Source organism: Hemitrygon akajei, unplaced genomic scaffold (genome assembly GCF_048418815.1).
Source record: "Hemitrygon akajei unplaced genomic scaffold, sHemAka1.3 Scf000197, whole genome shotgun sequence".
Classification (NCBI taxonomy): Eukaryota; Metazoa; Chordata; class Chondrichthyes; order Myliobatiformes; family Dasyatidae; genus Hemitrygon; species Hemitrygon akajei.
In genome coordinates, this window is record NW_027332082.1 from 263,296 (window position 1) to 275,548 (window position 12,253).

A 12,253-nucleotide genomic window follows, 5' to 3' on the forward strand; every position below is an offset into this window, starting at 1 on the left:
TCAGGGAGAGGTTCGGCCGAGTGGCATTTTATTCCTTCAGGCAGGTGATTGGCGGATGATAATGTATAGATACTGTCATTCATCTCCGCGGGGTTGGGTAATCGTGAGCAAAAGGGGGTAATTTTAGGATCAGAGAGCAGAAATGTAGTTGGATTCTGAGAGACGTTTTCTCACATGGAAGTTGCTCTGTGTGTTGAACAATCTAACAAAGGAAATGGGCGATAGAGAATCATTAACAATATTTAAAATACACCTGGGCAGTTTGACAAATGTGAAAGCCTTAGGGAGATGTGATCCAAACGTCGGCATGGAATTATGGGCCGAAGGGCGCGTTTCTGTGATCTATCATTCCTGGACTCTACTCATCGCTGCTGCATCGGTGAACGTGAGGAGAGAATGTAGCAGGTGCTCCTGCAAAGCGCTTGATTCTGCGGTCAGGCTTTCAAACAAACCACATAACACAGGTATTTGTTTTTATTTCCTCTGATAATGTCCAGCAGAGATGAACGATGGATTTTATTTCAAGTGAACAAATCATGGATGTATGTCCACGCAAAACAGCGTTTGATATTGTTTATTCTTATTTTTGGTCCTTTTTGTCTCACTGCAGTTAACCTTGTGGCGATCATCATTCTCTGCCGAGGAAACTGCGGTCTCTCCAAATGTGTCACGCGGTACCTGGTGGCGATGGCTGCGGCGGATCTAATGGTGGTGATTATCGAAGTCCTGTTCTACGAGATGGGTCAAGCATACGGATTTCATGACGGATTCCTGGACAACGCTCCGTTCTGCCTTGTCCACTACGTCCTGTGTCACGTGGCCGTTGACTGTTCCGTGTGGTTTACTGTCGCTTTCACTTTCGATCGCTGTGTGGCCATTTGCTGTGCTAAATTTAAAACGAAATACTGCATCCCCAAAATTGCAGGTTTGATGACTGGCGCAATATCTGTCGGTTTCTGTTTAAAAAACGTACCATTTTATTTCCTGTATATTGAAAGAGTAGCATTTTTGATGAGGGGTAACTGGGTCTGTTCCAATAGGCTCGCACTTCCTTTGACGAGATCGTTTGAGTGGTTTTATTGGGTGGACCGTCTGTTGAATCCGCTACTTCCTTTCTTCCTCATTTTGACCCTTAATGCTCTGACCGTCAGACAGATACTGGCGGCGAGCAGAGTCCGCAGGGGGCTGAAGGGACGGGGAAATTCCGGGAAACACCGGGATCCGGAGATGCAGAGTCGGAGACAATCCATCATTCTGCTCTTCAGCCTGTCGGCGAGCTTCCTTCTCTGTTGGGCAACAACCACTCTGGTCTTCATTCTCATGCGATGCCTCTACACCGACCTGGAAACGTCTGTTCGGCTTTTTCAGGCACAGGTTGCAGGTTCTGTGATTCAGAATTTCAGCAGCTGCACAAATACTTTTATCTACGGAGTGACCCAGACCAGATTCAGAGAGCAGGTGACAGTTTTTCTGCTTTCCCCCGCTACCTTAGTTTTGAAATGTTTTAGAAAACTATTCTGCTCAGATGAAAGAGTCGAATAAATTTACAATTATGGAAATAAACCCACAATTGCTTTGCGAGAAAATTAATAAACGAAACTCCCTGAAAACGTTTCCATTTTCAAGCAGTACCTGTGTTTCTACCAGATTGCTTTCCCTTTCTTTCGGTAAAATACTCTGCTTTCCTGTTAAATTGTTTGGTAATTTTCCTTCTGTAAAATGTGTTTTACCTTGCACTTTAAATCACCCGGGTATCGAGATCCATTCTCTAATTGTCCATTACCTCCACCTTTGGAGCGATAATGCAATGGCAGCCGATCCCGACATCCATTCCCTTTCCCCCTTGGTCCGTGTTTTCACTCTAATTAATGTTCCAGTTCGGCTGCTGTACCAGCATGTTACTGGGAAGTTTGTTGTCCTTGTTCTGTCTAGCGGAAGCTTACTGCTTTCAGCGCAAATGGAAGCCCACAATATAGATGAGTTATAATTTTGTTTCGGCCCAACTTCGCTCTGCTTTGACGTCACATCAGTTCACCTTCCCAACTTCATATAGTAAATACAAATTGCCCTTGAAATAGCACGATTTCAGCCCCTTCACGGTAATAATGTCGAACTTGAGGAAAGCTATAAGCAATTTAGATTTACCATTTTATACATTCAACTAATTTCATAGTATGTATTTTCTCAATTCCTACATTGAGTGCGAGCCATTACAATGCCGGCCATTGAAGCTATATTCCTGTTTTATACATTCCCGTTTTTTATTATTTTTTCCAGGATGTTGCGCGTGATGGGATTGAACTGCGGCCTCTCTACCGTGTCACGTGTCGCAAGGAGCTGCGTTGTGACCAATGACTGTGAAATGATAGCTCCGAATCTGTAATCGTGGCAGTTTAAAATAATGAGTGGAGATCTAAAACTTCGGAAGGTCTGCATAAAGCGGATGTACAGAGGACGTTTCCTGTAGTGAAGGAGTGTAGAAACAGAGATGACAGCCTCAGAATTAAGCGACTCCCCTTTGGAACACAGACGAGAGGGAAAAAAATGTTTATCCAGGGGACGGTAAATCTGTGGACACGATAGGCACAGTGGGTTGTGTAGCTAAAGTCATTGGCTGCATTTAAGGCCAAGTTTTAGAGCATTCTGTTTAATCAGGGCTTCAAAGGTTAAGGAAGAGCGGGAGAATAGCGTTGAAAGGGATAATAAATCAGCCATGATGGCGGCATCGACTGATTGAATGACCTAATTCCTCTTCTAGCGTCTTCTGGTTTATGGAATTCATTCTCACTTAACAACACATCACTTCAGTTTCTCGAGTCTTCAACACCTGCTCCGGATTTTAAGCTGTAAATCCAAAACCACAAACGCCTGGTGTCCTTCTATCTGACGTTCCACCTGAACTGAAGATATACATACTCCAATTCTTGCACGATTTTGTCGTTAACACATTAATTAAATATCCATGTGTGCTAGTGTGAGACATAAACTACATCATGCATGTTCCAAGGCCCTATGCCTTCCGCTCAACCAATCACATTCTCTCCGGTCACTATGCGTCATGTTCCACGCATCAACAGGCTATCGGGAATACGACTGGAAAACCAGCCGTCTGCCCGCGCCCTCGTAAGACATTGACCGCCATTATATTAAAATATGCGTGTACAGCACAATGGATCTGAGAAACAGTAATCAATTAACTGTTCTTACCTCGACCTGCCCAGAATTATCTCAAAATAAAACTGACCTGCTGTTTGTGAACTCTGCCCAGTTAACTGAATGATGTAATAGCATTGAAAAACACTTTACGGAAAACGCCCCAGTGGAGCAACTTCATCTATTGATTGAGCCCCCACTTTGAAGTTGTCCTTTCCTCTTATTCGGAACTTCTGGAAACATATTGCGCAATCCGGAATTGCTATATCACTTTTGAAACGTTAAGTTCTTGACAAGTTGTCACCACTTACTGAAATATCAGAATTGTCTCGAAATTCCTGCCTACGTTGTGCCGCTTTGTTTACCGTTACACTTTCCGAGGAAAATTTGCGGAAGGTGTGCGTTTGCTGTAAGTTCAGTTTAACCTTCGGAAGGAAGTGTAGATGCGCACGTCAATTACACTCCCTCTCTCCTCGGAGATACCGCGCTTGGAGTTCTGTGAACAGTTTTGGTCGCCCTGTTATAGGAAAGGCAGAAGTCCGCTGAAAAGAGTGCAGACAGTATTCACAGAGATGCTGCAGGGACTCTCGGGGTTGAGTTACAGGGAGAGGTTCGGCCGAGTGGCATTTTAGTGAGGGGTCGCCCTGTTATAGGAAAGGCAGAAGTCCGCTGAAAAGAGTGCAGACAGTATTCACAAAGATGCTGCAGGGACTCTCGGGGTTGAGTTACAGGGAGAGGTTCGGCCGTGTGGCATTTTATTACAAAAGGCAGGTGACCGGCGGATGAGGTGCATAAAACCATGACAATGTATAGATACAGTCATTCATCTCCGTGGGATAGGTATCGTGAACAAAAGGGGGTGAATTTATGATCAGAGGGCAGAAATGCAGTTGGATTCCGAGCGACGTTTCCTCACGTAGAAGTTGCTCTGTAGATTGAACAGCCTGACAAAGGAAATGGGCCCCACAGAGTCGTTAACAGTATTTGAAGTACACATGGACAGTTTGACGAATGTGATCCAATCACGGACAAGGGTATCAGATGGCCATGTCGGTCGGCATGGAGATATTGGGCCGAAGGACGCGTTTCTGTGATCTATCATTCTTGGACTCGCTCATCGCTGCTGCATCCATGAAGATGAAGAGATTAATGTGAGCATGCGCTACTGTAAAACGCTTTATGCTGCGGTCACGCGTTCAAACGAACAATGTATCTTTTTACTTCCACCGATAATGTCCGGCAGAGATGAACGATGGGTTTTATTTCAAGGGAACAAACGATAACTGTATTTCTACCAAAAAAAAGAAATGCGTTTGATTTTCTTTATTCTTAGTTTTGGTCTATTTTTTCACTGCAGTTAACCTTATGGCGATCATCATTCTCAGCCGAGGAAATTGCGGTCTCTCCAAATGTGTCACGCGGTACCTGGTGGCGATGGCCGCGGCGGATCTAATGGTGGTGACTATTGAAGTCCTGTTCTACCAGATGGGTGAAGCATATGGACTTTACAGATTCCTGGACAACGCTCCGTTCTGCCTTGTCCACTACGTCCTGTATCACGTGGCCGTTGACTGTTCCGTGTGGTTTACTGTCGCTTTCACTTTCGATGGCTTTGTGGTCATTTGCTCCGCTAATTTTAAAACGAAGTACTAATATCCAAAGTTGCAGGATTGGTGATAGGCGCAGTATCTGTCGGTTTCTGTTCAAAAAACATCGCATTTTATTTCCTGTATATGGATGGAGAAGCGTTGTTGGAAAATGGTGACTGGGTCTGTACCAATAGGCCCGCACTTAGTTTCACAGAATCGTTTGAGTGGTTTTATTGGGCGGACCGTCTGTTGAATCCGCTACTTCCTTTCTTCCTCATTTTGACCCTCAATGCTCTGACCGTCAGACAGATACTGGCGGCGAGCAGAGTCCGCAGGGGGCTGAAGGGACGGGGAAGTTGCGGGAAACAGCGAGATTCGGAGATGGAGAGTCGGAGACAATCCATCATTCTGCTCTTCAGCCTGTCGGCGAGTTTCCTTCTCTGTTGGGCGACGACCACTCTGGTCTTCATTCTCATGCGATGCCTCTACACAGACCTGGAAATGTCCATTCGGCTTTTTCAGGCACAGTTTTGGGGTTCTGTGATTCAGAATTTCAGCAGCTGCACGAATACATTTATCTACGGAGTGACCCAGACCAGATTCAGAGAGCAGGTGAAAGCTCTTCTGCTCTCCCCCGCTACCTTAGTTTTGAAACATTTTAGCTGTCTATACCGTTCAGTTGAAAGGGTCAAATATTTTTCGCATTCCGAATATAAATCCACACCTGCTCTACAAGCACATGAATAAATTGAACTTCCTGAAAACGTTGTTGTTCCCAGCAGTTCAGCCTTTCAAATATATTCAATTCAATTCAGTTAACTTTTCTTAAGGCTATCTACCCAGTAGTAACTCAAAATTAAAGTGACGCGCTGACAGTGAACAGTGCCCACTTAAACGGACAATTTAATGCCATTCCAAATCACTTTACACACACATCCCAATCAGTAGAGCAGCATATTATGGATCGAGCCACAACGGTAAAATTGCCCCTTGGTTTAATTCGGCATTTCTGGAAACATACTGTATAATACAGAGTTGCTATCTCACTTCAGAAACATTGAACTAGTAACCAGTCGTTAGCAATTTCCTGAATAGGAAACTTATCTGGAAATTTCTCAATATGCCGTGCCACTTTGCTTCACGTTGCCCTCTCCAAAAACAAAGTTGCAGAAAGGTCAGATTAGCTGTAATTTCAGTTCAGTTATCGCTAGTATGTTTATAACTTGAGGTGTAGTGAAATCAGGAATTCACTTCTAATATTAGGCGCGATCAGATCTTGATAATTGCTTAAAAATTCAGACATATTAATTTTCGTTCAGACAGATCTACCTTATGGAAGCCCAGCGTCAGCTCTCAGGCATCTTGTCCAGATTACTCCTCCAACAGGTCCCCACCGCGGAGCACCAGGCCATTGTCCACCACACCAGCACTGATCTTATTAGCTCTGGGTATCAACTTGCACTGCAACGCCTTCATAGTTCCCGCACCCGGCGTCTCCAGTTTCTAACTCGTACTCAAGACCCACAATCCTACCTGTTCAGGTAGACCCATTGTTATAGATAGTTCCCGCACCCGGCGTCTCCAGTTTCTAACTCGTACTCAAGACCCACAATCCTGCCTGTTCAGGTAGACCCATTGTTATAGATAGTTCCCGCACCCGACGTCTCCAGTTTCTAACTCGTACTCAAGACCCACAATCCTACCTGTTCAGGTAGACCCATTGTTACAGATAGCTCCCGCACCCGGCGTCTCCAGTTTCTAACTCGTACTCAAGACCCACAATCCTGCCTGTTCAGGTAGACCCATTGTTACAGATAGTTCCCGCACCCGGCGTCTCCAGTTTCTAACTCGTACTCAAGACCCACAATCCTACCTGTTCAGGTAGACCCATTGTTATAGATAGTTCCCGCACCCGGCGTCTCCAGTTTCTAACTCGTACTCAAGACCCACAATCCTGCCTGTTCAGGTAGACCCATTGTTACAGATAGTTCTGCCCCACTGAACTCATATCTGTATACACTGACTCAGTTTCACCCCCGTAGTTCATTCCCTTCCTATACACATCCATGACAGCTCACACGCTTTGGATCATCTCAATGTTGTCTGGTTCCCTGACCCATATCATATTATATATACCATCGATGCCCAGTCACTATACACCCCCATCCCTCACAAGGAAGTTCCCAAAGCTCCTCATTTCTATTTGGACACCAGACCAACGACTTCCATTCCACCATCACTCTCCTCCGTCTAGCGGAGCTTGTCCTCACTCTCAATAATTTCTCCTTTAGATCCTCCCACTCCCTTACAACAAAAGGTGTACCCATGACCACTCGCAAGGTGGCCCAGCTATGTCTGCCTTTTTGTCGGCTCCGTGGAGGTGCGTGGAGGGAGGGAGGGGTGAAATAAAGAGCTGGGAGGTTGATTGGTGACAGGTATAAAGGTCTGGAGAAGGGGGAATCAGAATCGAACAGAGAGAAGTCCATGGAAAAAGGAAAGTTTGTGGGGTGGTGGTGGTTAGGGGAGAGCACCAGAGGGTGGGGATCATCAGGTGAGAAGAGAAGTTCTGAAAGGGAGACATGAATACAGAATGGTGAAGAGGTTGTGGGGGTGAGTGTGGGTAGTGACCAGATGTTAGAGGAATCAATGTTCATGCCATAATATTGGAGGCTACCCTGACGGAATACAAGGAGTCAGTACTCGAACCTGTGTGTCGCCGCCTTGGCAGTAGAGGAGGCCGCGGACGGGCATGTCAGAATGGGAACGGGAAGCAGAATTGAAATGGGAGGCCACCGCTTTTTGTGGCAGGTGCTCGACGAGGGGGAGGGGTCTTCCGACCTACGTTGGGTCTCACTGATATATAGGAGCTCTCAACGACCGGATACTGTAGATGACCCCAACAGACTCGCAGGTGAAGTGTCGCCACACCTGGAAGGACTGTTTGGGCGCTGAGGGAGGGGGTGTAGGGGCAGATGTTGTGCTTGTTCCAGTTGTAATGATAAGTGCCAGGAGGAAGATCAGTGGGGAGGGACAAGGGAGTCACACAGGGAGTCATCCCTGCAGAAAGCAGAAATGGTCGGGAGTTGTATGAGGATGGGAAGATGTGCTCGGTGGTGGGATCCCGTTTGGAGGTGGTGGAAGTTATCTGTAATTATGTGCAGAATGTGCATTGTGGTGCGGTAAGTGAGGACAAGAGGAACACTATCCATGATGGGGCGGAGGGTGGATGGTGTAAGGGCAGATGTGTGTGAAATGGAAGAGATGCGGGTGAGGCAGTGTTCATGTTGGGGAAGAAGAAGCCCCTTTCTTTGAAGAAGAAGGAGATCTCAGTTGCTCTGGAATGAAAAGCCTCAGCCTGAGAGCAGATACAGAGGGGACGGAGGAGCTGAAAGAAGGGGTGGCTTTGTTTACAAATGACAGGGTGGCACGAGGTACCGTCTGTACTGCTGTGAGGCAGTAGGTTTATTAAATATACCAGTGGATAGACTGTCCCCAGAGGTGGAGGCAGAAATGGAGAAAGAGAAGGGAGGTGTCGGAAGTAGACCTGGTAATCTTAAGGTCAGGGTGGAAGTCGGAGGCAAAGTTGAATAAATGGACGAGCTCAGCACGAGTGCGGGAAGCAGCAACTATGCCATCGGCGATGTAGCGTTGGATGATTCGGGGAACGTTGCTGTTGTACGTTTCGAAAAAGTCCTGGTGACTTATCCAACTTGATGCTTTCCAAAAGCTCCAGCACATCTTCTTCCTTAATATTTACATGTTCAGGCTTTTCAGTCCGCTCTAAGTTGTCCCTACAATCGATAAAATCCTTTCTCCGTAGTGAATACTGAAGCAACGTACTCATTAAGTACCTCCGCTATCTCCCCCGGTTCCATACACTTTTTTACACTGTCACACTTGATTGGTTCTATTCTCTCATTTCTTATCCTCTTTCTCTTCACATACTTGTAGAATGCCTTGGGGTTTTCCTTAATCCTGTCCACCAAGGCCTTCTCATGGCCCCTTCCGGCTCTCCTAATTTCTGTCTTGAGCTCCTTCATGCTAACGTTATAATCTTCCAGCTCTCTATCATTACGTAGCTTTTTGAACCTTTCGTAAGCTCTTCCTTTCTTCTTGACTAGATTTACCACAGCCTTTGTACACTTTTTCGGCTTCTCTGCTGCAGGACGAGTAATAACAGCTTTTCCGGTCTTATCTGGGTCTGAGGTCCCTTACCGGTGGAACTATTCCCAGGAATATTCTCGGCTACATGACGGAGAGGTCCACATCCATCCTAAATTGCCGGAACCAGAATTGGGAGCCACAGTCCAGCTGTGCCCAGTCCTGCTCCAACATCTTCCTGCTTCTGCCTCTGGGCTTCGAAGTGCCCGATGTCCCTCACTCCCCACTCTCTCAACGAAGTAGTGAAGCTGACCAACTCATCACAAGCACATCGCTTCTCGGAGTGAGCAGTATCTACAGGAGGCGCCTCCTCAAGAAAGTGACGTCGTCATCAAAGGTCCCATCATTTAGGTCATTCTGTCTGTCACAGCTGCAGTCAGACAGGACCCGTATGCGTGTCACGTGCTTTTGTCGTCATGCGGTAACCGAGCATTGCATTACAGAATAACACAGCTGTAAATTACAATAACTACAGTATGTACAGAAATAAATTAAATATACCATGCAGAACGAAAGAGAAAAATACAGAGGAAGATTTCGTCACCGAATCGATCTCCATTCTCAAATCTGATTGTGGATGGAGGAAGCTGCTCCTGAGTGTGTGTGGTCGGGTCCCTGTGCCCTCTGGGCGAGCGAGGGGAGTGGGGTGAACTCCTTACTGATGGATACAGCATTTTGAGGCATCGCCTTTTGAAGGTGTCTTGGGTGCTTGTCTGTCGAAATGTGCGAGAGTCCTCCATGACAAACCGATTCCTCTCAAACTCTGAATGTACTATCGCCGCAGTTGTGCTCTCTTTGAGATTGCATCAATATATTGGGCCGGGATGGATCCTCAAAGAGGCTAACACCAATGAAATTGAAACTGCTCACTCCTTCCACTTCCGGTCCGTCAACGAGAGGACTGTTGGCTGGTCCCTCGACCTCCCCTTCCTGGACACAGAGGTTGAGGCTGGGGGAGATCTGGCAGAACCTGGTAGAGTTATGAGAGGCCTGGAAGGTGAATTGTTGTGGCCAAATGTTGCGGAAAAATCTCAGGAGCAGCAAATAGAATAAATCCGGCCGACTCAGAGAATTGTTTCAGACTAAAGGTCTTTATTGCATGATATGATGGAGAGCCACCTTCCACCTAAAAGCGGTGCTTAGGGGCTCTGCTTCTCTGGCAGACCCAGCTCATTATATAGACACAGCGTAGGTGACTAACAACACTTACGAATAACATTGGTTGACTGTGAACTTAGTACTAGATTGTAACAAACAACGTGACTTTGAACTTCGGACTAATTTTCAACAACCAAGAGCATGACGTCAATATGGTGCCATAGCATTCTTGTTTACACTTTAGCAAGGACTGGATTCTAAGACTTGCAACTCAGAGCTCAGCTAAATTTTAAGAGCATTCATAAGCGAATAGGTTAACCCCTGCATATCCAAAGAGTCTTAAGTTCTTCCACACCAAGGTGGAAATATCAACTGGGCGATGGTCTGTATTTAACACGAGAGGAGAGTAGCTTAGAGGAGATGTGCGGGGCAAGTTTGTTTGTTTCACAGATAATGGTGGGTGCCTGGAAAATCTGTCAAGTGTGGCAGTCGGTAATACATTGTTGTTTATTGTTGTTTATTACGTTGTTGGCGTAGCACATGAGCATGCAGTGATTGAATGGAGATGGGTCATGTACAGTCAACAGAGTTTAATCTCATTCGGTATCTTGTTCAGCGCAGGAATAGTGAGTCACAGGGCTTGTTCCTGTTCTCTACTGTTTCATGATCCCAACATGTCCAGGTGATGTGTTCACATTGTGATATCAGTCTGTTCACCATCTTCTGTCCATTCACCCCCATTCATCTCGTTCTTCTCCACTGATGGGTGTAACATAGAACACTGTATCCTGCAACACAGGAGTAACTCTTCAGCGCATCATGTCCCTGACGGTGGAAATATTCCCGGCTGTGCAGTGACGTAATCAGTGACGCCAAATTCTCAGGATTCTTCTATCAATCGCGTGCTGCAGTGAGCAGCTTTGGATGATTCCAAATGTGAAACTTGATCTCCCCTCGCATCCCCACTCACAAACTCTCTCAGTGCTGCACGGAACAAGGCTGTCACAATTTTATCAATGAAAAATGCATGGCATATTGCAGAGCAGTCTGAAGCTGTCATAAGAAAATCGAAATGAATATTATATTATTTATCAGTGGGAAATAACTCTGGATAATTCATGGTCAGGTGCACATTGAGGAATATGTGATAGAATCGGCAAACATAAGAGTTGCGAATACACGGCGAAGGAGCAATTTAGAACTGTGAGAGAAATGTCTATAGCGGGGGTGATTGATAAGTTCGTGGCCTGAGGTAGAAGGTGTCAACTTTAGAAACCTGGTGCATTTATTTTTCAATGAGTTATGATGAGTTATTAACTTCAAACTTTCTGCATAATCACTCAAAGTGCTGAAATTCACGTGCATGTAACGTGAACTGTATAATTCATCTCCTTCGAACTTATCAATCACCCCTGCTGTGGACCACTTCTGGAGGTCCAAGACGGCGAATTCTACAAAGAAGGAATCCGTACCCTTCACGACCGCTGGACTAAGTGTGTCAATGAAGGAGGGGAACAAGTTGAAAAATAAACGTGTTTGGTTTTCTAAAGTTCACTCCTTCTATCTTAGCCACGAACTTATGAATCACCCCTCATAAATCCTGATCAAACAAAAAGCTCGATGCCTCTATGGGTTTTATTTCGATCAGTTTATTAAGTTAGTTATGCACTTGTTTGATTAAATTAATTAAAATATTTATTTTCCTTATATTCATTCAACATTTCAGGGATTGTTTTCTCAAACCACAGAAATTTTACGGATCGGCTGCTGTTCAATTGGTTCTATGTGTTATCAAGAGATGCAAGCAGAATGATGCCGGGCCGAATGGTCTGTTTGCCGTATGACTCTATTACACAGGATGCAATGCTCCATACAGCCGTGATCATTCATCAGTGCACTGTCTCGCTCACAATTTTAACATAAACCAAATGCAGGAGACTCTTGTTCTAAAAATAGCTCTGTGAATACAGTATCTATTTTAAGAGTATATTCTGAATTTGAGAAATAGCGAGAAAGAAGGTGGATAAATAGACCCGCTCACACTGAATCAGAGTCTCACAGGTGTAGGACTGAGACGACACAAGAAATACTCGAACAGAGACTGACAGGTACAGAATGAAACCCACACTCTCACACTCTAGCGGAGACTGACAGATACAGAATGAAACCCACACTCTCACACTGTAGCAGAGACTGACAGATACAAAATGAAACCCACATTCTTACACTGTAACAGAGACTGACTGATAAAG